Here is a 26,528-nt window from a genome sequence, read left to right on the forward strand (position 1 = left end):
TTTGGGTGAGTCTTCATTTTAGCAGATTCATAGTGTTCTATGATATAGAATGAAGCACATAAAATATCTGTAGACAATTTTATACAGAAGTTCAGGGTGGAAGTGTTCCTTACCTAGTTTGGAGATGAGTGGGTTAACTGTCAACTACCAGAGGTGTCTAAGTCCTGGTTTTCCTGGAATGTTTGCATACGTTACTTTGAATGAATGACTTGAGTGAGAATACTAAGATTTTCCTTTTCAACCTTACCTCTTTCAAAATCATAATGTTATAGACATTCCTTTAGGTTAACTTTATTTTAACAACATTCAGGTACACAAATCTTTTATAACTGGTAAGTGATCTAGCTGTAACATACTAGTGTTGAAAGCTGCTTGGAAATGATCTCTCACTGTGAATTTCCCCAACAGTTGTGATACACTTTAAAAGCATTTTTTTTTTTTAAATCAGAACACTTATCAGAGAGAGCCTAATTGAGAAGAATATTGCATTGGTAAATTGCTCTGCCCAAGACAACTGCTGCTCTGTTTCTTTTCAGATTTTAAAACCTAAGTCCCAAATCACAGTCTGCAGTTAAGAGCTCCAAACAATAATTACCTCTGTGAAATGAGCAGAGGTCCTTAAAAGGGTCTGCCGGTTTTCCCCCCTCAGTCTTACAGGGTGAGCAGTGCTGTATCCACTGATAACCCAGCTGCCTAGGAACTGAGTAAAGCCGGCTCCAAACTTCTCAGCTGTTGACAGGCTCGACTTGCTGAGAACACTGGTTAAATATAGCACTCGCGAGCTCAGCTCCTCAACAAAGTCATTGCTCTGACAGTGTTGTGAAGGGAGCAGAAGAGGAGAAACCTAATCTCAGAACCCAACAACACCTAGCAACAGTTGGAAAAAACTTTTAAACAAAAGTCGGTGGGAGATATACAACTCCCAATTTCTGCTGATCAGGATTTCAGGGAGAAGAAGCTGCTTTCCCCCTCTCTACTCAATTTCCTGCATGACTTCAGCTATTGGCTAGACCCAGGAAAGAAAGTGGGAAAAGCTTTTTCCTCTGTATTCTTTTGGGCTGGATAGTTTTTCAGAACTCGAGTCTGTCCTGGGCTGTGGGACAAGCCACTGGGTTCTTCAAAGGATAAACTACCTCCATAAAGGACATATCCTTGGTTAAACGAGCTGCTGGCAGGTAAGAGCAAAATACATAGCTACTTACTCTCGTAAGAAATTTCTGTTTCTCCAAGAACAGAGTTCTCTCCGATTCTGTCTTGTCTCTTTCCTTTGATTCTTCCTGTTCTACTATGTGATAACACATTTAGGAATTATTATAATTATTTAAGAAAAATCAGTGACTTCATTTCTGTTTCAGGATTATACAGATTCCTTTTAAACACAAAGAATTTTATAATGTTTTAAGAGCCGTCAAACTATTTCTGCCAAGTTATCACTCTTCGGCAGGTAACAGAAGTATGACGAAAGACAGTTTTGCAGCTCCTTTCACAATTGGGTTGGCTAAGCAGTGGAAGGGATATTTCCCCAGAAGCAAAATAACTTTCATTTATTGAAACGAGCTAAGCCTCATGTATGGTAAATGAGAGGAAAGCCCCGCATGGTACTCCTATTGCTGCACTTGGGATTTGCTGTCTTACGTGTCTTTTTTTGCCTAGGTCTCTGATTACACTGGTACACCTTGTGCTGATTCTGACCTCATTACACTACAGTCACCCCAAACGCTTCCCAGTAGGCACCAAGTATGCCTGGTGTGGAATCATTACTTTTGCAATTGTTGAGTATAACTACTCAGGAGCATGTTGTATATATTTTAAAACAAATTGATTCAGTGTTTTTATATAGATGTAACAGATTCTGTTTTAAAAACTTAAACTGAATTTATTAGAAAAGAATCCTTTCTTAAGTTGCATGATGTATATATGGGTGTGTTTACTATGGTGTGAAGGAAGTTCTCATTTTAAATGATGAGTTTATTGTCTCCCCCTTCCATGATTTGCTATGCAATTTTAGCAAAATTTCTTAGAATGAACAATTACTTGTTGAATCTGACAGGTTATAGCTGTACATTGGTGAAAAGGTTAGAACTGATACCTGTGGTCTGTAGTTAGGCTGACTTTGCACAGAGGATTAGTGAATTTTCTAGGCTAAGGACACTATCAAAGAAGATATAAAAGCACATTTTAAAAGAAATTGTTAAAGTTTATTTTGTCAACATAGAGAAAGAAATTATCTATGAATTTTGAACAAATTGTTAACAAATTAGAATGTATCAGCTTTTTTGGTAAATGTTCCTATTTTAAGAAAACCAAATTAAAACTTATATAGTGTTCAAGAAAATGAAATAGTACACACATTTCAGTATGTTTTATGTTTAATAGTTCTGATTACTTGATTAATTTTCAAACTAAGTGAATTTAATCATATGTAATGAATATGTACAAGTAGTGGTGCAAATGCACTTTGGTAACATTAGGACTGGAGAAGAAACTCCTAGTGCTTTACTGGAGATGAAAATCTTTGTCTTGAAAGAGTTTTGCAAAGTCAGAAATAAATGCTTTAAGTTTTTCTGATTTTTATCCTAGGAAAGGTCACATTGTTGGCTTCCACATGCTTTCGAATGCCAAGACCTGCCATGAGTTCTATGCAAGTAATTTCTTTTGGAGTCAGTGGGACAGTTTGTAGATAATGGAGCACAGTATTTGGCCCTGAGTGAAAGCCACGTTTGCTGATGAAGTGGAGTTTTGAGTGTCATTAACTGTCTTCATGGCTGTAAGATTACTCCTAAGAGTCAAGAAGAGCTCAAATTAAACCATGTGATTTCCTCCACTATGTGAACAATCAAACTCTTCATGACTATGCAGATCTGTTCTCTTATTTATGCAAGTTCATGTTTCTGTGCCATTTTGAAACCCTCCCCTTCCCCTTCATCATACATTGCCTTGTCTCCTACCATAAGAAGTTCCATTCTCTTCACCCTTCACCTGATTTTAATACTGCTCCCCCTCCTTCCATCCCCCACTGCCACCCAAATCATCTTGCCCATGATCACGGGATTAATTTCACTAAAGCATTACTGTGCTTGTCTGTCTACTCTTCAGTTATCTACTGAGACTCTTAGTTGCTGCCAAACACCTAGGCTGGGTATTTTGAAAGCCTTCCATCGTCTGGCACCTACTTAACTTTTCCAGTTTCTTTCCCATTACTCAGCAACAGGTCCATCTACTTCAGGTATTTCAGATTATGGTCCATTATCCAAACACATACCCAGTGAACATTTCAGTGCTTCACCTTTGCTCATATTATTCCCCATGCTTGGAATGCATTTACTCTCTGTTCTTGTGAAGACCTTGTCTACTCCTGAAGACCCAGATCAGTGTCTTCTACCCTTCACCCTGATTTTTTTCTGGGCCATAACTTTTAGAAGTGATTTCTTCTAGTTTAGACAGTTTGGTGCTCTGTTAGAATTAGGGTACTTTGGAGTAGGCTTTGCCTCATTAAATCCAGGGCAATTTTATAAAGTCTTTTAGATACAAGGTGTTACTAAATATCAGTTGGTTTAATGGTTTGGATAGGAGTTGCCCCCCAATAAGCTCATGAATAGCAATTAGATTATAAGCTGTAACCTAAACACTGAGTTAATCCACATGATGGGTTAATATTTTTAAAGGAATAGTGTGCAAGGTAGAGCTGTGGATGGAAGAAGTAGATCTCTGAGGCTATGCCCTCAGGAATTGTATGTTGTCCCCCTGGCTCCAGTCTCTTTTCTCTCTGCTCTCTGGCCACCGTGAGATGAGCAACTTTCCTTTTGCCAGGCTCTTCTGCTATGATGCTCCACCACACCTCTGGTCTAGAGCAATGGAGTCTGCCCACTGCAGACTAAACCTCTAAAACCAGGAACCCAAAATAAAATTTTACTCCTTTAAGTTGTTTTTGTCAGGTATTTTGGTTATAGCAATGCAAAGCTGACTAATACAATTGGCTTTGAAGTTTCTCAGTCCCATGAACATTTCGGATGTTCTGCTAACTTTTGTGGCTCTAGATTTCTGATGATGAGTATATCAAAAGTATGGATAAGTATAAAATTAAGAAAGAAAAGTGATTATACATTTGGTTAATAGCTTTTTACTCAAAAAATTCTGCAGGAAAGCCTTCATGGTTTTAGCATGCAAAGAAAAATTATAATTACAAGCAATTTTAACTATGATCACGTATCTAGTTGTGGAGATGATGTTGTATCTCTCAGAAATTTAATTGAAAGGACATCTGTCTATCTATCTTCTATGTATGCACCAGAACTTCTAAACCTCTAAATATTATAACTAATATACTTTTATCATTTTTCGCTGCCAGATTTTATTTATAGTGACCTTTGGTACAGTGCATTTAAGTCATAAATCCTTCTATTTGTGAGTTAAGGATTAGAATCTGGGCTTGAACATTAAAACATTTAAATACATATGATTCTTTTTCTGTATTGTTCTTCCATTCCAAAATATTTTTAAAAAGAGATGTTTCTCAGCACTATCTTTAATCATGAGAACTGCAGTCTTGCTGCATGATATCAAGCATGAATTATGCTTTCTGAAGTGATTTATTCTGTGTCTACCAAAAGAAAAACAAAGAGGTTAAATTTACTCTTCTAAATGGACATTCAGCAAGAATCACTATGGAGTTTTTCAGTGGAATTGTGAAACATTTAATATATTCATTAAGCATTAATTCCCTATGGTTACATTTTTTACTTATTTTTTAGAAGTGAAACTTACAGTGTCAAGATCATTGTACTGTCATGTGTAACTAATTGAAACAAATAAAAAAAGAAGTGAAACTTAGAGTATTACACATTCTAAATAGTGCTAATTGCATTTTTCTTTTTTAGGCAGATGAACATTTCTTCATGAGACAGGTGTCTTCTATTTAGGATGTTATAGAGTTTAATGCACATTTTCACTCATTTGTTTAATTTTATGTCTTTAAACTTGTGGATTTTAGAAAGGGGGACAAGCTTAGGTTGAGATCTACTTCAATATAAAAGTTCAAGAGAAAAATATTGATAACAGCTCAGAAAAATGACATAAAAGTCTGCCATGTAAGTTTGTTTTATACTTGTTATTGTAATATATATTTATAAAGTAAAATACAAGCCAATAAAAATATTTTCTTTTCTTAAATCTGAGTTGAAGATGTAACAACAAGGATATGTTCAGGAAAGGCAAATCAGTGCCTGAGATTCCTCACTGGTAAAATGAGAATAATAATGCTACTTCTTCATTGAGTTGTTTCAAGATTAAATGACTTAATACAATATATAGTTGTCTGGTAGATTTTCCAATAAATTTAATCTATTATTGCTTTGTTATTACACTTTAAATGTAGTTATTTGTTTAAAACTTTAATCTTTGTTGTACACAAAATTCTTGGATACTAATGGTTTGTGAACTCAAGTTCATAGATCATAGAGAAGGCAGAAGAATGTATTGTTTAAATTTGGAATCTTGTTTGGGACATACTTTGCTGCTGGGTACTCTAAGCAGACACAGTTTGAACAGCAGCCAATAATTTAGTATGGAATTTATGTTTCAAACCCTCCCTTATCACTCAGCAGTCTGCTGTCTTATAGAAGCATTACTAAAAAGGCTAAGAAATCACCCACAGCAAAAACTGCTGTATGGTTTCTATATTTACACTTGGAGATAAAGAGTGTTTATACACAGTACTTGGGTGCCTCTTTGACAGCCAGCTACCCTGGGTGATGTATCAATGGAGACTTCCATGGAAAGATGCAGAATACAGTTATCATTCCTTATTTCTTCTCTTAGATAATTTGTTTTGTTTTTACTAACCTAGTAACAGATTAAAATGAAAAGACCAAAAAAGGTCATCTCATGCTAACCTCACCCTTACCAAATAGAATTAAACTCTTGTTATTCACTGCCATTAATCCTTTTCATTCTTAAATATGACAAGAAAAACATGTTCCAAGACAAACAAAAGAGTATTATATCATAAAGGTGTATGTGTATATATGCTAGCATGCTTAATATTCTACATATTTAATTTAACAAAAATACATGAAGTACCCCCTAAGTAGGGAAGTTTCTTAGTAGTAGCTTTAGTGGCAATAAACCTTACACAGGAGAACTGTAGCTTAGACTTTTTGATTTTACTTTATTTTTTCCCAGGTGAAAGGAAGAATCTCAAAAAGATGAGGCAAACTGAGTATTAAAATTGTGTTTCTCTAGCAAAAACTTTGTTCTAGAAAGAAAGGAAGGAAGGATGGAAGGAAGGAAACAGAAGAAGGAAGAAAGAAAGTAAGAAAAAGAAAAAAATGGAGATTACTTTTCCTGGCTTTACAGGTTACTTTATAGAAATTCTAGGGCAAAAATATAGGACCTCCAGGAAAATATATTGAATTGTGTTTTTTTTTTCTTTAAATATTCAGTCTTAATTCTTCAGCTAATGAGAGAGGAGAAAAGGCTACAGGCAAGACACAGTTTTCTCTGTGGTAGTAGTGAGGCAGTTTAAAAAGCCAGGTGGCCTGTTGTGGAAGAACGGTGCATAAGGAAAGTCAAACATGAATTGAGCAGCCTTAGCTGGCTGGTAACCAGCTGATTGCAGAACTTGAGAAAATCCCGGCAGAGAAATGAAGTAACACAAACGTTAACCAGCACCCCATGCTTCCCTGTCCCTGAGAGCTTTGTTTAAGCACAGCAAAACTGAGAAGTCAAAAGAAGGTTTGTGTTGCTTTTCCTTTTTGGGAAATGGTGTCAACGTGCATAATATTGGGCGATTTATGTGTTTCTGAGGCCTGTGAAAAACAAACTGAGAATTTTTAAAGTTAATGCAGAATTTATTGCAAATGATCTTATTTTAATTGAGCCCTTAAGGTATAAGGATTTTTCTGTTTCTAGTCTCTTGCTTAAATGCTGTCATCTATCTTCTTCACCAAAACATAGATGAAAATGATGATTGTTGCTTCACTGGCCAAGGACCTTCTATGCACTTATATGTACAAATATGTACTTGAAAGTAGTCTTTTGTTATCGTTGTAACTGCAATCCTCCCAAGTTAGCTTAAAGAAATGAAATAACTGCTGCTTATCTTTGTGAGGAAAAGGTGTAAGAAAGTCATAAAATGAGCATATCAGAGTTTGTCAAAGGCATTCTTTAAAAAATAATTTGCTAAAGATTTAAGGCCAGAAGATGATTTGATTGAAAACAGTAGACTACTGACATCACCAAGACAATCAAGTTACTGCCAACTTCTCTTGTTTATCTAAAAGATCTTTGCAAAAATATAAGGTTTTCCCACACACACAATACACGCACATGAGTCATAGGCAATACAATAATAGGAATAAATGGACTTTCTTTTTCTTTAATATACTTATGTCTGAAGTAACTCATTTTACAGCTTTCTTCTTTGAGGTATCACAGCACAACAGGAAAGGAAGAGGCATTGCTGAGTTCATAATGCTATTTCAGTGTGGCAGCCTAAGTACATGAGGAAATGACACCCCAGGCCTGTATTTGGAGCCTTGCAGTTACTGTGACGACAACACACACTAAAGGAAAACAAAGATGGTCTGCTCACCAGGGCGAGCCAGGAAGAGTTTTGCCAGCTCAGATTTTTCCTAATTATTCTATAAGTCTTGAAATGTGACACTAGAGGTATTCAAAGCTCTTTGTGTTTCATTAACTGTTTAGTAAGTGACACATGCTTGAAGAGCAGCCTGGTATTTGGATCAGGGAGTGGCCTCACATATAAGCTTAGCTTTTACATGTTGTCTTTTTAGAGATCTTCTGGTTTGGACACCACAAAACCAACTGCTTTGGTCATAATCTGCTGCTTGTTCTGCTCCTTGAGTAAGCCAGCTGCAAAGTTCACTCCTCAGGGGCCCTGCAACTTTGGGTTAGAATTCCTACCTGCTCCCTTCTGCTCATTCCATAGATTGTTGCATATTAGGTGTTCCTGCCAACGACTGAGACATCTAAAGTCTTATATAATGATATATGATATAATGATAATAATAGTTATATGTAATATATTTACTATGCATAATATAATAGCCAAAATATACTCAAGATTACTATGTACCAGGTATTGTGCTGAGTACTTTATGGATGATTTTATTTGCTTCTTATAACAACTATAAGGAGTTTTTTTTGTTTTGTTTTGTTTTGTTTTTTGGTGATGGTGGTACTGGGGATCAAAGTCAGGGCCTCGTGTTTGTTAGGCAAGTGCTCTACCATGGAGTTACACCCTCAGTCCTATAAGATACTATTTTTATCCCTCTTTTGTAGATTAGAAAAATGAGGTTTGTCAATATTATATAACTTGCCCAATGGTAGATTTGAAATTTAAATTAGAAAACTTGACCTTATTGTAATGTAGGCAGTTGTTCAAGGAACACCTCCACCTAGATGACGGTGAGAAGTTTTAATGAGTGTAGAATGTGAAACTTCGCGAAATCTGCTGCCTCTGTAGTTGTAAAAGATTCACTAAAGTAAAAGAATAAAGAGATTTTGCATTAAAAAAAGTCAAGGAGGCCTCTTTCCCAGGGTCCCACAGTGAAGTCAGAGAAGCTTCAGTGGCCAGTGGAGTTGGGCAGCCCTTGAAGAACTGGGCTTGGGGCATTGGAATGCAAAAGCAAGTCTTCCAGCTATTGATGGAGCAATGTGATTCTTGGTTTTGACACTGCTGAGTCAATTCCCTGGAAGAGATGCCAAGGAAAATTTGATTTTATGATCCATTATGGCTACAATTATGGCTACATCATTTGATACATTTGGAATTTGGTCTGTTGCTGCTCCTATTGACAACCCAGGACCCAGCCTTCTCTTTTAACATTTGAAATGCTCTCCAGGTATCGGTCTTGATCATAAACATTCAGTTTGTGAATGTTCAAGAAGAAGTTCTACAAAATACTTATCTTGGTGTTGGTAGCCATATTCTCTTAAGAAGCTGTGTGTGTGTGTGTGTGTGTGTGTGTGTGTGTGTGTGTGTTGGTCAGAGGAGGCCATGAAGAAAAGGACAAAAGGTCTGTTCTGCCTAATAACATCTTATTTATTCCTGATAACTTTGTTTAGGTAGGGAGTCAGCAATCTGGCACAAAGTTATTTCATCAGAATAAAGCCAAAGACAAAACGAAACAAAATAGAGAGAACCTGCTATAATGGAAGGAAAATTATCTGACACTTTTCAGCCAGAGATTTACTACTATGTACAGTGTCACAAACACCTTATTGAATATTTTATTTCATTCTTTTATCTTTTAAAACAAGTGTTGCCTACATGATACTAAATGTCTATTTGGAAGTAATTGGATTTATTTATTTTTTTTAGTTTTTATTTGCATATCTGGCATTTAACTTCCAGATTTTCAGAAATAGTAGAAGACATTTTAATAAAATTTTGATGAAACAGATAACACTTTGCTTTTTTCTTATGTCAGCGGCCCTAAACATGTCACATTTCCAGTGTATCAAATAGTCATAAGTAAATCAACATTTCATATAGGATGAACAGAATGAATTTCTTCCCTCTGAGAAATTCTATAAGGTGAAATACTAGTGCACCTTAAGCCTTCCCCCCACCCCACCCCCTCTCAGATGGCGCGCGCACACACACACACACACACACACACACACACACACACTTTATTGCTTGATGCGCAGGACTTGTATTACTGTTGTTTGATGGGCTAAACATCTTCCAGAAGCAAAGATATTGTGCTCCGTGACACAGACCTGTTTAAAATCAATGGAAAAACTTGAAGGCAGAGATGCCTAACGTTTCAGCAAGTTCTTCTGTTTCATTGACAGGGTCTCTTCTGATTTCCTTGCAATAAGTTCAGATTTCCCCCTTTGTCTTTTCCTGTATTTGTATAAAAAGGTGAAACAGTGTCAAGGAAGAAAATAATTAGTATTCCATCCGCTGGAGACAAGTAGTTTGACTGGTTGGCTTCTGGAAATATTTTTTCCTCATTCAATTATTCCAAATTTCTCTTGGCAACAAAACTGAGTGATAATTTCTGCCTTAGTCTTTAGCTAATGTTTCTTAAATGGAATATATTAACAATTTATCACATACAAAAGTTATCTTGGACTTCTGTAAGATTTCCTGGTTTTCTTGGCACTTCCGCACCTGGTCTGACTGCAAACAGGAATGAGGTTCTGGATCTCACATTGTTGGTGATGACATGGCTTTGGTCCGTGGGCTCCCCTTAACCAGCAGGAAACTGAAGAGTGGAAACATCTAGACTCAGCTGACTTGGGACCATCAGACCATATAATTCTGTGGTTTTCAAAGTCACTAGGGGTGTTTTAAAATTAATATGCCTGGGCTATGCCCACAGAGGTTCTGATTCAAGTTGGCTTGAGAGGATGCCCAAATATTAGAGTATTTTGGCAGTTTATATATGATTATGATTTGTACTCAAGATTGAGGATGAGTTAAATAGGACCACCTCAAAGTGAAGTTACTCAGCAGAATTTATAAAGACCTCCTTGCAGGTAGAATTGGGTCTGGAACTGAATTCAGCTGACACTTGTCAGAGGGCACTTTCCACACCTTGCAATGGCTGTATTCCTGGTTCAAGTGAGTGGACCCCCAGGATCATTACCTGACTTTGCTTTTAACATCTTGACTAAGGATCCTTCAATTGCTTCCTGGATTCATTTCTATTACTGCACCTTAGTTCTGGATAAGAGGCACATAAGAAGAACTACAGGCAGAGCAAGGACCAGAATTTAAGTCCTCTGAGTCCTAGTCTTTTGCTTTTTCTATCACATAATTATAATAAACATTGTAGTTGCTAATAGTTTTGAGCGTCTTGATGTATTAGGCACTAACAACTCCATGAGGCAGATTCTCATATGCTGTAAATTTTATAGATAAAGAGACTAAAGAAATTGCTCCCCCACAAGCAGGTGGCCATGCTGGGGTGAGTCCAGGCAGTTGGACTCCTCAGCCTGTGCTTGTGATCGCTTAATCACTTTGCTATTCTGGAGCTCACTCTGAGAATATAAGGTGTTAAATGGCAGCTGCTCCCCTGTTTCAGCATCAGGCTCTAGTGGCAGCTGGCTTTGGTGCCCTTAGTTCCCACTAACTAGGTTTTCTGATTGACTGGAGATTGGGTTCTTGACTTCTTTGTTTTCCCAGTGAATGGGCCAGTTGGAAAAAACTTTTTCTCTTTGAAACTCTTTTAAAGTGCTGCATTTCTCCCCAGCAACTGTGCTTCTTATATCTTGTTTTTCTTTTCCTTTGTGGACCAATGCAACATTTTAACATTTTATGCCTTATTTTGGACACACATTCTCTTTACCTTTTCAAAGCCATTCTAGTTACAAACTCCTTGACTTTTCTCCTTGCCTACAAGTCTGGATTGCTTCCCTATTTTCCCTGTGATCCCTGTCTGGACTTTCATACTACTCACTCCCTAATTCCTCTCATAATATCCACAACAGCAGGAAGGGATTAATTGTTTCGCTTCTCCTATAGCAGCAGGTGCACTGGAAACAAGCTGGTCTGTCCTGAAAAACTGATAGGTCAGTGGGTCAAAGTACTCTGAAGAACTTTAAAAAACCCACATTTCTTTCTTTTTTTTTTTTTTTTTAGGTAGCCTGTATGGAACTGTTTTTTCTGTTTGATTCCACAAGTTTAAAATTCTACTCAACAGGACTTTTTGCACCTAGGAGAAAATTGATATTCATTGTCCAGTTAAATGAAGCTTTCTAAGATAAAAATCACCAATAACAAATACCATAGTATAGATTTTTTTGAGCAATAAAAACTAAAAAAAGTGAGATTATTATAATTGTCTTGTGATAAATATTTAAATGAAAATTCAAAGAATGTGATAGACTCAGTTGTGATTTGAAACTGTTTTTAGAATCACCTTCTAGGTCTCAATAAATGTTTGTTAAATTTAATCCATTAATTATGAAATTGAGAAAGTAAACATTATTACCTGTTTTTATTGATTGAATTGAACTTATTATTTTTTTTGATAAAAATGGGCATAGCTATCTGTGACTGTAAGTAATTATTTCTCTTACTTCTTAGTTTTTTTTCTAAATGTTTAATGGTCACATATTGCTTTTCTAACAATATAAATTAAAAATCAGCAAATGTTTTAAATGTCCATTAAAGTATCAGTGAGTAATCAATTCAGTACTTAATGAGCAGAATCTGGACTCTAGCTCAGATTAGCACAGTATAGATGTATTTCCATTAACAGGCAAAAACTCTTAAATACAGTAGCATAAGACACAGCTATTAACACAAGTCTAAGTGCAACTATTTGCCCCTCATCTTTTCACTCAAGTTCATGAAAAAACAGCCAGACTCTTATTGGACTTCATGAGCTGGAAATGCTCTCATCCTGGGAAATCTATTTTGGAGTTAGGATTGCTCCACTCCCCTACAAGTGGCAAAGCAACAGCTGCCATTTAATTGATGTTACTGCTGACAGTTCCAGCTGATGAATACCATTGAATTTCCCTATCAGAGTCCATACTATCTACATTACTCCAAGAGGAAATTTTGATTATACTTGCTTGATTTTTGCCTTATTTCACCACAGCTTTCTTTCTCGCATCACTTCCTCCAACTTTTAATGATGCTGTTATTTACATCACCATGCACATCTTCCAGGGAATAAAGTCCCAGCGGAGCACATGTGTTCCTGGTGATGTATTGTGATGGAATCTCACCAAAATGAGCACATGAAGCACTGAGCTCAAACTGAAGAGAGGACAAGGGCCGGGAGTGGGGGAAATCAGATGGAATTGTCTTGTGGTTTCTCAGAAAGAGAAGAATTTTGTTTGTGTGTGTGTGAAAGAGAGCGAGAGAGCGAGAGTGAGGGTGAGAGAGGTTATAGAAAAAAAAAAGCGCTTGTTTTTTCCATGTAGTATTAATGAAAAATTAGAAACTAGAATTTGATTTATATCTGGCTTATATTATGACTTCAATTTCTATTTCCAGATAATTTCATAGAATTTGGTTTTCCACAGTGCTGTTGCTATTATTCTGTGAGAATTTAAAAGGATTTGGGCTGTATGGAAGCAAATCGGAAGAGGGAGGTTCACTCAGTCTGCTCATCTTGAAGAACATGTCCTGGGCTTAGTCAGGCAAGGCTCATACATTGTAGCTGGAAAGGGGCTGAACTGGAGCAGAACTGAGAGCATGACAAGTAGAACATAGGGTCCAGATGATAAGGCATAAGATGTCATCCAAGCCAGCAGCTGAATCTGAGGGTGTCACAGGTAGTTTACTGGGTATTTTGACAGGCAGGTGGAGCCTGGCTGAGTTCTGATGCTGTTTAGGCAAACTTAGCAGAAGCAGGAAGGAGAGCCAGCAGGTTGGATTCAGGAACAGGGTATCTGTGGAGAAGATATCACACCAGAGATGTGAGATGTTCATATTTGAATACAATGTCAAAACAACTAAAGTGATGTTAAATTAAAGGACTGAGCTAGAGATCTTTATGTCTTTCCTGCTTCAAAAATAGTGTGCATCATTCACACATTCAATAATGTTTGTCAGGACTAATATGTATTAGGCACCAAGCTAGAGACTGGGATACAACAGTCAATATTATATTATTTCTAACAGAAGGTACATATAAAACAAACACAAATTCAGGACCATATGGCTACAAAGTAAATGGTATTGTGGGAGCACAGAAGTGGGATCACTCACCAAGTTTTGAAGGGTCAGAGCTTGGTCCAATAAATGTTTGTTAAATTTAATCCATTAAATATCACATGATTCTTGCTGTGGGAAAGAGGGACTGTAGAAGCTGAAAATAAACTAGGGCCTAACAAGCAAGATCTAAGGGAATGCAGCAGAAATGAATGCAATTGAAATTCTCAAACATCTGATTTGTTGCAACAAGTCCACATAGCTCCACAAATGGTGGGAAACTAATAAATTGAATTCTTTCACTTACTGGATAATTTTAATGTTTTCAAAGATATTGTGAAGAGGATCCATTATGTACATATATGTTCATCATTTTTAAATCTTTTATGGCTGCAATGAGCCAGGCAAATATACATCTTGTAGACTGGAAAATTCCTGATCCTTACCACTCACACTGCTGAGTATTCTTTCAAAGCTGTAAGCACTCTCACTATGTCTAAAAAGGGGCGATGAATGCTACCTATAAAAGTATTTGCTTTAGGACTTTTATAAGTATGTGCACTGTGAAAAAATACTTACACATATTCAACACTCTACTTCAAGACTTGACTGCTGTTGAGGCAATAAATTTGTGTAATAGCCAGGAAACTTGTGAAGCTCAAGTTGGGAGGGTTGCCTTACTGCATATTAAAATTAATTTTGTAACCACACAGATTAAAACACTTTGGTAGTGGTATCAGAACCAGTTCATATCAGAAGAGGAGGATAAGGGAAAATGATAGAAATTGCAGAAAAATATTCACTCCTATATAAGAATTTAATGTTAGGGAGTAAGGATGTTACAAATCTGTAGTGAAACTACTAATTAATCATCAGTGTGGTTGAAATAACTGTAAAAAATAAAATAAAATTTTATGTCATACAGTGCTAGGAGCCACAGCAAAGTATTATGATGCATGGCACCTTTGGTTAAGGTGACGCCAGCTAGCCATTGAGATGATATGATTATGTTAAGATTTACATTCATATGGAAATTGGACTCCTGCTGTTCACCTTGGCCTGCTATGGAATGGGACTCCTGGAGAGTTCCCATTGGTTGGGGAAGGATAGTAGGAAGGTTTTCCGGGGGAGGTCCTGGGCCCCGGTTCCGGGAGACGCGACCGCCGTGGTGTGGACCAGCTTGCTGGCCGGACGCGTATGGGGTATTGGCGGCATTTTCAAAAATAAAGTTTTGTTCCTGCTTGAGTGGCTCGTGATTCTGTGCCCAGCCGGATTGCGGCAATACAGAAATATGTTAGAGCAGAAATTTAAGTATAAAGAAAGAAAAATTCTGATGTATAGGTATAACTATACATACAAATATATACATAGGTAGACACACACGAGATGGGAAGGACCTCCCTGAGCAAGATTAAAGAATAAAAAGCAGCAACCTGGAAAAACAAGGCTAAAATATTTGATTCCAAAATATGAAGAAAAAATTTACACAGAAAAACAAAAACAAAAACAAAGAAACAATTCTCATGAACAAAATTAAACTTTGATCAGCAATTTATGGCAAAATAATCAAAACCAAATATTTCAAATATAGAGAGCTTTTTTAAATAAATAAGGAAAAACTATGCATCAATAGAAAAATAGACAAATGACAAATAATTTGCAACAAACATGTGAAAACTGTTTAGCCTTACTGGTAATTAAAAATTCAAATTAAAATAGGATAGTGTTATTTCAACCTACACATTAACAAAGGACTAAAAAAATACAATATCCAGTGTGGTGAGGAAATAGATACTATATATTGCTGGTGGGAAAGTCAACTGGCACGAGCTTCCTGAAAAGCACCTCAACAATATGTGCCAAAAATTCTTATAATCAGAAGAAAAATATGTGCACTTTCATTCTGAAAAATAAAAGATCTAAATACATGTTATGTTTGAGAATACATTGTTTTCTTTTCCTCCTATTGTTCTCCAATCTTGCCTACTGACTTCTAAAAAATCTGGCAGACCTAGAGACTCTTATTTTTTAAAAAAGAAGTCAACATACTTCTTCCTCAGTTGCTTGATTGGATTTCCTAGGAGGGGGATGGCTGGATTAGTTGTTGAGTCAAGGCTACAGAGTCCATTCTGCCTCATCATTGACGTGTCAAGTCCATCTCCATGGTAGCTTATTTTTGGAATAATATTATTATCAAAATACAAACTGATAAACAAAATGGACACATAACTAGATCACGAGAGTTAAGAACCAAGAGACAGGTATATAAAATGAGGTATTATGGCAAGAGATTCATGAAAGTTACTAATGGTCAAGTTTATCTATGTATTTATTTATTTATTTATTTTTAATTGTAGTTGGACATAATACTTTTATTTTTATGTGGTGCTGAAAATCAAACCCAGGGCCCTGCACATGCTAGGCGAACGCTCTACCTCTGAGCCACAACCCCAGCCCCTAATGTTCAAGTTTTGAGCAATCTGTCCAGTTCATGAATTACTCTAAAAAAAATGTTTTACTATAACATATAATATTGTTTTACTATAACATTTGTAGATACTGATAGAAGCTAAGATATGATAGACTCCAAACCCTTTGTGAGAGATAATGAAGCTGAGACCCAGAAAGTTCATCTTTCTAAATCATGCAGCTTACCATTCTGATGCCTGAGTCCATAGAAAAGCCACAGAATCCAGAATACCACTTGTTGTGGGTTGTTTTCCAAGATGCCTGTTGTACAAGAGATCATAATTTCTGCTTCATCATCTTCTGCACTACCAGGTGTCATCAATTCTGCCTGGTATTCTATGGGATGGAGAAAGGCTAGCACTAGCCCAAGCTCCAGTCACAGAGTCGTGTGTGGGCTGTGTTCTGTGAGGGAGGTATATGATCCCCAGCTGCTTGCTGGGCTGAGAACAGGGGCACGTGGTGAACAAATTTGGTAGAGAGCTGGGATGTGAGTGAAATCTCACCTGAGACCTGTGTGCTTGAATTCTTCTGCTTTCCTCTGGGTAAGCCCTTTTTTGGAAGAAAATTCTTCTGTAAGGTTACCCTGAGTGAAGCTAGCTACTAAGCATCTGAAGCCAAGCAGGCACTTAAGATTATCTTTGTTGTCTGGTCCTGCATAGAATGTGCTGAGGTGAATGGTGCTTTATCATTCAGGTTGTCCTTCCAAGTGTCATTTTTCACATATTGGGCCAAATTAATGAGTTATTTTTGTTTTTCTCATACCTACAAATGAAGAAGAGTGAGCACAAGTATCATATATAACTGAATTAATTACACTGTATGTCTGAATAATGACCACAACTGTGCTTTATTTCCAACTTCTACTTTGGGGATTGCTAGGCCAAATACAGTATCCATGGTTTTGTTTCCTATGATTTCTGATACCCTAGGTCAACTGAGATCTGAAAATATTAGACAGAAAATTCAAGAAAGGAACATTCATAAGTTTTAAATTGTGTACCATTCTGAGTAGTGTAATGAAGTCTTGCACTGTGTGGTTCTATTCTGAGCAGGATGTGAATCATGTTTTTGTCCAGCATATTCAACCTGTATAAGCTTCCTGTCTGCTGGTCACTCAGTAGTCATCTTTGTTATCAAACAGACTGCCCTGGTGTCACAGTGCTTGTTCAAGTAAACCTCAATTTTAAAAATAATGGCTCCAAAGAGAAAGAGCAGTGATGCTGGAACTTGGGATATACCAAGGAGAATTGCTCTATTTTACTATTAATTATTATAAGGGCTGGGTTTGTGGCTTGGGGGTAGAGTCCTTGCCTAGCATGTGAAAAACTCTGGGTTCAATCCCCAGCACTAAAATCATCTCTCCAACGCCCCCATAAGAAAAACAATATAGATTACTAGCTATTGTTGTTAACCTCTTATTGTGGCTAAATTGTAAATTAAACTTTATCATAGGTTTGTATAGGAAAAAAACATAGTATATATGGAATTTGGTATTATTAGCAATTTCAGGCATCCAGTGAGAGTATTAAAAACTCTTAATTCACCCCCTAGTAGATAATGGGGGGTATTCTAATTTAATTAACAACACCTTTTCAACAAGCTCATCACTTTGTTCATTTATAGCCTGTTTTTCTTTAAACAGCTCAGCCAATAATTTTCTCATGTCCTTGTTTCATATTATCCCTTGTCCTCTCCCTTACCTAATCACATCATGACTTGTGGAAATTCTGTTTCTCCTCTGTTCTTTTCCTCTGGTTCAGACCTTTGTATGTGCATGTTTTGTTCCCCCTCCCTCAGTTTCTCTCTTAGGTTGTTTAATCACCTATCCATGAATTCCTGGGCTTATTCCTTGTCTCCTCTTTTCCTTCTTTTCAGAACTCTATTGTTCCTATTGTTTCAGCCAATCTTAGAATGTCCTTCAACATTAATGTATGTGAAAAGAACACAAGTCAAGATACTTTTACTAATGTTACAGGCAAAATTTTTATTCACAAATAAACGTTTCTTACCAATAATTAACCTCCAAGCTCAAGATTAGTTATAAATTTCCAATTAAAACTCTTAACTCTAAGCATTCTCTGAGAAATAGCCGAACTGGAGGAAAGACCTCTCATTTCTTTTAGATTATTGTACACCAGAGAAGAGTTTGAAGAAGAAATTACCATTCAATATGAGGGTCAGGCCAGACACCAGAGAATAGCATGCTCTGGCTCAACTTCTTTGACAAAGGAAGGAACTTCCATTTCTTCCTTTAATGTTTGTTTTCCTACTCTGGTATAGCATCTACTATACTAAAGAGATTGGGAGAACATGGTCTGGGTATAATGACTATAAAGAATGTTTAATATACTTAGAAAAAGTCAGAATCTTGGTAATTAACATACTCAGATAAATTCCAGAAATTTTTCATGAGCACATTGGAGCAATAGCTTAACTTTAAAAGGAGAGTTATAAATGAGTATTTAAAATATGTACATGGAGGGCTGGGGATGTGGCTCAAGCGGTAGCGCGCTCGTCTGGCATGCGTGCGGCCCGGGTTCGATCCTCAGCACCACATACCAACAAAGATGTTGTGTCTGCTGAGAACTAAAAAATAAATATTAAAAAATTCTCTCTCTCTATCTCTCTCTCTCTCCTCTCTCACTCTTAAAAAAAATATAAAATAAAATATGTACATGGAATAGGTTGGTCACCATTTTCTAAAAGATTCTACATGTTTCTGTGTAATTGTTTTCTTTTGCTTAATTTCTCCATTAATGATTGTTGGTTTATTTGTTTAATTTGGTTCACAGCAAACTGAAGGTTACAGATACTGCTCTGAGTTGTGTGTGATCTGGACTTAATTACAGAAGCAGTTGTCTAGGAATTTCCCCAATGTTTTTTAAAGCTCAATTAACTGAACGACAAATTTGGAATAATGAGACCAAGAAGACCTGTTCTATAAACTGTCATGTCAAAATAACAATCATCAATGTTAATTTAATACAACTAATATAGCCATTTGTTCTACAAAGAAAATAAGTGATAAAATAATAATGAGTAACATTTTTATTGAGTGCTTCCTACATATAAAAACTTTGCTAAATATCTTATGTGCATGGGTTAATAATAACTATTATTATTCCAATTTTATAGATATAATCATGCTACTTTTAAAATTCTTCCTTAAGACATGAAGTCTTGTCATCTAAATTTGGGCTTGTTCTGAGACTCAGATGCCTAAAATTTAGAAAACCAGGTGCAAGCTGATGAAATAATTTTTCCCTCAATTTTCTAGTACTAGATTGCTTTGGTTTATATACAGAATTCATTACAAAATTTTTAGTAATTACAAAGATGTTATTAAAGAAGCAAAAAAGCAAGTTATACTCTGAGGTAATTTAACTTTTAAACCTCAGAAAAGATATTTTATCATTTTAATAATAACATGCTATGAGTATTATGTTATTAACGTTTTCTGGGCTATCCTTCAGTGGCAGTGGTGAGATGATAAACAGTGCCTGGCCATCATAAATACAAGGACTGTGAGCAGATTTCAGGAGAAATATTAAATTAGCTTTGAGCCATCTATTGATTTCATGCTAGATTTCTTTTGTGAGTGTTTCAGGTTGTAAAATAAATTTTTCTTTGTGGAAAGCTAACAGCTCTTAGATCAAATCTTCAATCTTTACCTGCTTCTCTAGAACTGGTTGTCTTGACCAGCCCAGACTACTTGTGATTTATAATTCAAATAAACATTGATTCATGCTTAAAATACATTTTATTGGAAAATTTAAATTATGCTTAGTTTACAATAGAGATCAATTAAACTTTTATCTGATAGTATCTTCTTTAATAAGCTAATGAATGCAGTAGTCTCTTGGAAAGAGGAAACCTTGCATCTCTTCTGCCACCATATTGACTGCTTCAGTTGCTTAGTAGCTAGCTTCACTCAGGGTAACCTTAGTAGCTAGATTCACTCAGGGTAGCCTTAGTAGCTAGATTCACTCAGGGTAGCCTTAGTAGCTAGCTTCACTCAGGGTAACCTTAGTAGCTAGCTTCACTCAGGGTAACCTTAGTAGCTAGATTCACTCAGGGTAGCCTTAGTAGCTAGCTTCACTCAGGGTAACCTTTGGAAGAAGAATCTTCTTCCAAAAAAAGGTTTACCCAGAGGAAAGCAGAAGAATTTGAGCACATGGGTCTCAGGTGAGATTTTATTCACATCCCAGTTCTCAGTTCATTTTTTTTTCCTATTATGCGAAAGATCTCACTAAATTGCTGAGACTGGTGTCAAACTTGGAATCCTCCTTAAGAGGGGGAACTCCTAAGCAAATGCTACCTAGAAGGAAAGAAGAACTAGCATCTCAGTTTATAGAAAAGTTGGAAGTATACTATAAAGGTTTTTCCTCCCCCAAACATTGGATAATAAGTTTTTTTTACCTGATTTTTCATCATTTCTTTAATGTAGATGAGCTAGGATATTCTTCCATAAAACTGCAACACAAGCATCAAGATTAGGAAATTAACAGTGATGCTTCTTTACCATCTAATTTTCAGAACCTATTCAGGTTTCCCATCTGTCTCAGCAATGCTTTCTATAGCAAAATTATTTATTTCAGAAGCACACATTGCATTTAGTTGTGTCTCTTTGGTTAATTTCTGTCTGGAACATTTCCTTAGTCCTTCTTTGACATTTTTGAAGATTATAGGTCATTTATTTTATAAAATGTCCCTCATTTTGGATCTAATGTTTCCTCATGATTCAATTTAGGTTGTGCATCTTTGACAAAGCATTTTTTATTTTTTTAAATTAGGGATTGAATCCAGGGGCACTTAATCACTGAGCCACATCCCCAGCCTTTTTTTTTTTTTTTTTTGAAGCAGGGTCTAAGCTAAATTACTGAGGGCCTCACTAAATTTCTGAGACTGGCTTTGAACTTGTGATCCTCCTGCCTCAGCCTTTCTAGTCACTGGGATTACAGGGGTACGCCCCCACATCCAGCTATTTGTCTTGTTTTTAATGCTAAAAAAGTCTTTGATACTAGAAATACAACTTTATTGATACAAGAAGGCCATATGCTCAATTTGGGTTTCCATGTTTCCAACTTTAATGTCATTTATAACTTTATATCTATTGTCTATAATTTTAATTTTTAACCATACTTTAGCCCGTTATGCTGCATATATTATGGCAGAAAGTCTCACCATTGACTGACTACTGTGATGGTCTAGCTTAGTGTTTATCAACCTCAACACAATTGACATTTTGGGCCAGATGACTCTTTATTGTAGAGAGACAGTCCTTAGAGCACTAGGATGTTTATAATTTGAATACTTGACTTCTATGTACTAGATGTCAGTAGCACCCTAACCCTCAAGCCCTAGCAACTAAAAATGCCTAGAGACTTTGCTAAATGTCCCCTGAGAGGTAAAATGACTTCTGGTTGAGAACTGCTGGTGTAGCTCATTTATTTTGCTGGTCTAAACTCTATTCCTATTCAAATCCTCATGAAACAGAAAGAAAATGGCAATTTCTTTTCTTTCAGTTCAGTTCTATCTTCCTTTAAATATAATCAGAAAATTCCATCAAATTCTAACAATGAAATCTTCTTTAAATACTAAATATGCCTCAGTCTAATAGTTTACATTGAGCTCTGTCAGGGCAAGAAACTTGTAGTGTCTATCTTACTCACATCAGTGTTGGTGAGCAAGTTTGCAAAAAAAATAAAAGAGCGTCTATAATGTTTATATGTTTGTTTATATTTCAAGGTCTATTAAAAACCAAAACAAAATAAAAATCCAGATAACTACCATTTTTCTCTATAGTAAATAGACTTTTCCATTCTTTTTTTTTTTTTTTTAATTCCTTAAGGGCATTTGTTGTCTGGTCCATACTTTTTGGCAGGCAATTATTTTCCACTTTTACTTAATTTTATGCCTTTTTGCATGTTTGTTCACTTTTACCTTATTACTTTGTATTCCTATCTAATTAGAAACTCTTGAAGAAGATATGCCTCTCCTGTGCTCCCTACTAGTCAGACATATGGTTAAACTAAGTAGAGTGCATGCTTAGTGAATACTGGATTCAATTCAACTTCTTATACTGGAGTGTATGAGAACTGAATATTTTAGAATATGACAGATTCCCACTAAGCTTACCTCCAGAAAGTGCAAAGAGAGCGAGAAAGAGAGGAGCTAAAATGTGTTAACATTTCTAGTGGGACTGAACCTCAGGTACTCTGCCACTGAGCTACGTCCCTGGATCTTTTTGTTTTTATTTTTTCTATTATGTGAAGGATCTTACTTAATTGCTGAGACTGGCCTCAAACTTGGAATCCTCCTGCCTCAACCTCCGACATTGCTGGGATAACAGGTGTGTATCACTCACTGTTCCTTGTTAATGCCTAGATTCTTAATTTACACAAAGGGAGTTATAAGACTATAAAGCTTTTGCTAGTATTTAGTGAGATTTCTCTGCCATCATCAAATTTTTCATTTGGACTTGGCTTTAATTATTCATTTATTTGATATATTTTAAAGGATGTACAAAATGTTATTTTATCATAAATAAGCACTTTGGGGGCATCAAAGCAAATGATCCGCCCCTCAGAGGTTATTCATAAAGTAAAAAACAAACAAAACAAAACAAAACAAAAAACCCCATGCTATTCTTAAAATTTAGCTAGTTTGAAAGACTTAGGCCTGATTTCATATCCAGACTTGACTGCCTGAAAAAGTCTGTGCTCTACCATGCCCGCAGTCTTCCCTCCAGAGTATAGACTTTAATTAGAAAGGTAGGAAAATATTGAAATAAGCGATGAGAAAAGAAAAGTAAAAATATGGCTAAGAGACTTTGAGATTTGGAAATGTGCTGTTTCTTTCAATCTTTATGGGGCTTAAGATGGGTTTTGGAAGAAGTAAAATTTATGGCATACCGTATATTACGTTTCTTTGACCAATGTATGTGTTCTGGAGATAATTTGATGCTTTTAGTTCTTTAAATATTTCTTCTTAAATAAATCCATTCAGTCCATTAACCATAGTTAATGTTTTCCCATTGGTTTGTACATGTCATAGCTAAAGACCAATGTAGACTAATGGGGACGGAGAAAGAAAAATGAGTACATTCATGAATTATTCTCTGTTCTCACTTTAGACAAGTTAATTTTTCTTAAATTATCAGGTTCTGCCTTAATCATAGGCCATTTGTGGTTATCAAGAAATAAATGTTTGTATGTTTGGCTTTCACAGTCTTATGTTTCACCCTAAAAGCCAGGTTCAATTAGTCCTCTGACACCCTATCACAAAACATTCAGAGTGGGAATCAAAACTTTTAAAACACAGATAATTCTTAGATTATAAAATTGTTCTCCCAATGAATATTGAACGAAGATTGGAGGAACACTGTTCTATTAAAATAACATTCAAATATAATTGTATTAAGAGGATAACTTTTATTTTCAGAATAATCATATTAGAAATTTTTATTTTTATTTTATCATATTGGAAATTTAAAGAATACTTCCGTCACATTAGCCTAGGTGGATAATTCAAACTTCACCCCATGCCTGCAGTCACAAAAAATAAAGCTTTACCAAAATTACCTTTTAGTTTGTAAGAACAAAGGGCAAAAGATTACATTTTTTGGTGTGACTGCAGTATATTTGGATTCTCCAATACCATGAATGTAAGGAAGAACTGGTTTAGGTTTTATTGAGACTGTTCATTGATTTTTTTTTTTTTTAATCTGGTAATGGGGTTCGAACATGTGGGTGTTTTACCACTGAGCTGCAATCCCAGTCCTTTTGATGTTTTAATTTGAAGATCCTGCTAAATTGCTGTGAGTCCCGCTAAATTGTGCTTTGAACTAGTGATCTCCTATCTTAGCCTTCACAGTACTGGGATAATAAGCATACACCACCACTTCAGGCAATATTTCATTGACTTTTAACATTTTAAAGCCACGTTGTTTACAAAATTTTATTAAAACTTAACTTTTATTATCTTTCACATTTATAATACATAAAAATAATTTTAAATTACTGTAGTAATAGTCTCCTTATAAAAATTTTAACTTTATCGAATTTACTGAAATAAGTACCCTTGGGTGGGGAATGTGGCACAGTGGTAGAGCTTTGATTATTTCCCTTTCTGTAGAAATATTAGCAACATATATGCTGCCAGACTTTCCCATGGCATTGCCCAGGGGAAATAAATCTATGTATCTATGTTTTTAAAAATATATATCCATTATTTCATTTAACAATATGGTTAGACAATTTTTCATGTCCATACAAATAAGGTCATCTCATTTTAGAAAATTGCAGCATAGTCTTCCATAGAAAGAATACACAATTATTTATTTAGTCATTCCTATTTTATGAATATTTAGGTTGCTTTGAACTTTTACAGTTACGAATAATATGCAATGAAAATACTTGTACTGGCCTCTTTGGGCACACTGTTAAGTGCCCCTGGGAGAGATACTAACAGTAGATTTTTGGCATGGAGAGGTATGCATAATGATTTTGAAAGTGGTTATACTTGTATTCCCTCCAGTTGTACATGAATATACTCATTGAATTTGAATTTCCTCCATCAAGGTGAGGTTGAGTAACCATTTATTCAAATCTTGACCATTTTTATAATTTCTGCATTGAATTACCAGTTTATTTTCTTGGCTCAGTTTTCATGTAGATTTCTTTCTTTCTTTAAATCATTTGTTGGTTCTAATCTTTTGTTGATACTTGTTTTGGAATATCTTCTGTTAGCTGACTTTTCATTTTTCGGGTCTTTGGTCATTCAGGTGTTTTAAATTTTTGTGGTTGAATTCACCACATTTTTAAAAATGACTTTTGCTTTTAGTGTATTATTTCAAACAGACTTCCTGACTCCAAAGTGGTGCACATTTACCTATATTTTCTTTTCTTTTTTGGTACTAGGATTGAATCTAGGTCAGTGCTCTATCACTGAGCTACATCTCTAACCCTTGATTTATTTATTTATTTTTTGAGACAGGGTCTCACTAAGAAGCCTAGACTGGCCTCAAACTTGCAATTCTCCTGCTTCACCTCCTATGGAGTTGGGATTATAGGACTGTGCCACCACACCTGATTTGCCTACATTTTCTTTCAATAATTTCTTATCATTGAGAAATTTTAAATTTTTATTATACTTTTGTGAGTGGTATAATATAAAATCTAGTTTTATTTTTTTAAATGCTTAGCTAGTTCTTTTCATTGATTTGAAATACTATGCTATTTTTTTCTCATTGATTTGAAGTTATATTTTATTATATTTCATAAATATGTGTTTTAGTTACACACACACATATGTATAGTTTAAATAAACATACTAAGTTAGTGCTATGATTATTCCCTACTTTATAAACAAAGAAACGGAAGCATGAAAATATCAAATAACTTGCCCAATAATAGTCAAGAAGTAGTGAATCAAGAAATAAGACCTGGAAGACTGGATGTAGATCTTAACTCTGACATTATCTGTAAAATTCCCATTTATAATGAGTCTATTTCTGGACCATTCTATTTCTTCAAACTACTTATACATTGTTGCATTCGTATCTCATGGTTCTAGTTACCATAAACATATAATTTATACTTAATATATATTAGGACAAGTTCCCTGTCTTTGTCTTTTTTTTTTGAAAAATGACATTAATTACCATTATTCATTAAATCTTCTATACAAATTTTAGAATTTCACAAAAAAATCTGTATGTTGAATACATTTTGCTGAAATTGTATTTGTAATTTGAGAATCTATATTTTAAAATATTGGGGTTTTAATCTATGAATGTGGAATATTTCTTCCCTATTCAAGCCATTTTTTCAATTGGGCTTTGTAATATTTTCACCCAGAAGTCCTTATTTATTTTTATTAATTTTATTCCTAAATGCTTTAGTATTTTTGTTGCCATTAGGAAAATGCATTTTTTTCCTCTTAATTACACTTGCAACATGATTGATTCCAATGTACAGAAAGGTTGTTGTTATTTATGTTGATTTTGTATCTTGCCAAATTGTTGAATTCTTTTCTTGGTTATAGTAACTTTTCATTTGATTGTCTTGAATTTTCTAGACAGATGATCATGTCCTCTGTGAGTAATAGCAGATTGCCTCTTAATTTCCAATGTTTACAATACTTAAAATGGTTTTATTTATTTTAATCCATTGGCTAGTGTGAACAATCTGATGCTAAATAGCAACAATGGCAATGGGCAATTTTGTTTTGTTCCTGATTTTAGATACTCATTATTTCTAATAAGTATCATGTTTGTGGTACTTCGGGATAGACACTTTTTTTTTTTTATCAAATTAAAGAAGTTTCTTTTTAGTTTTAGTTTACATGCATTCATACACACATACACACACACACACACACACACACACGGGCATTATTTGTACATATATAA

General features: G+C 35.4%; 1 protein-coding gene across 2 annotated transcripts in view; it reads left to right on the forward strand.

Moving 5' to 3' along the window:
• Window positions 1–765: 765 nt before the first annotated feature.
• Filip1 (filamin A interacting protein 1) overlaps window positions 766–26,528 on the forward strand; it is a 163,358-nt gene continuing 137,595 nt past the window's right edge. For both annotated transcript variants that reach the window (XM_005340337.5, XM_005340336.5), the window contains exon 1: window positions 766–1,175. The gene's annotated coding sequence lies outside the window, so the exon portion shown is untranslated. The remainder of the gene's footprint in view (window positions 1,176–26,528) is intronic.

Source organism: Ictidomys tridecemlineatus, chromosome 8, assembly GCF_052094955.1.
Source record: "Ictidomys tridecemlineatus isolate mIctTri1 chromosome 8, mIctTri1.hap1, whole genome shotgun sequence".
In the NCBI taxonomy this organism is placed as follows: domain Eukaryota; kingdom Metazoa; phylum Chordata; class Mammalia; order Rodentia; family Sciuridae; genus Ictidomys; species Ictidomys tridecemlineatus.